Below are 979 nucleotides of genomic sequence, written 5' to 3' on the forward strand. Positions count from 1 at the left end.
CGCTGTCTTGGCTCTGAACACAATATCCCATAAGGACTTGTGTCAACCCTCGCGATGGCCTGCTCCTTTGAGAGAAGGGAACTTCGGGACACTTAAAGCGACTGTGCTACGTGTGAAGATAGCGGCTTGAAGCGGAGACCCAATAGAACTGACAGGATTAAACAAATAACAAAAACAACTGTAGTGGGTGTAGATGCTCCCGAGGAAGAATGTAGCGCATTTAGAAAGAGCAGTAGAGTTGTGCGCTCCCCGCACAAACTCCGCTGCAGGCAAAAGCCGGCGCCACGAGCACGGAGAAAGCCGTCGACGTGGTGCAGAAAGGTACACCTTTGCAAACGACAACTCCCGTCAGCCGGGATGATGGTCATCAAACGCCAGCTGCTGCAAACNGCAGAGACAAGCATGCCACCGCAAGCTTGGGAAAGTGCGACGGCAATAAAGATGAGCAATTGGCCCAGATTCGGCTCGTCTTGCTGTCTCCAAGCAGAAAAATGTGTCCATGGACATAAAAACGGNCCAGCACGGAGAGAGCCGTCGACGTGGTACAGATGGGTACACCTTCGCAAACGACAACTCCCGGCAGCCGGGATGGTGGTCATCAAACGCCAGCTGCTGCAAGCAGAGACAAGCATGCCACCGCAAGCTTGGGAAAGTGCGACGGCAATAAAGATGAGCAATTGGCCCAGATTCGGCTCGTCTTGCTGTCTCCAAGCAGAAAAATGTGTCCATGGACATAAAAACGGCTATGGCCCAAATCGAGGAGAGCCTAAATATACTAAGCTACCTCCGAGAGCAGCGCCGGAAGGGGTCTACCCTTCCCGAGCTGAAGAAAACTGGCCCTGGCTCGCAACAGGGAGATCGAACTCGATCCGACTCCCCAACAGGCGAGCCGGAAAAAAAATACTACTAATAATAATAATAATAGTAGTAAAAATATTATTATTAATAATCCTAATAACAATAACGGTAATAATAATAA

This window comes from Rhagoletis zephyria, unplaced genomic scaffold (assembly GCF_001687245.7).
Source record: "Rhagoletis zephyria isolate East Lansing unplaced genomic scaffold, Rhagoletis_zephyria_1.1 Rzeph_scaffold_01601, whole genome shotgun sequence".
Taxonomy (NCBI): Eukaryota; Metazoa; Arthropoda; class Insecta; order Diptera; family Tephritidae; genus Rhagoletis; species Rhagoletis zephyria.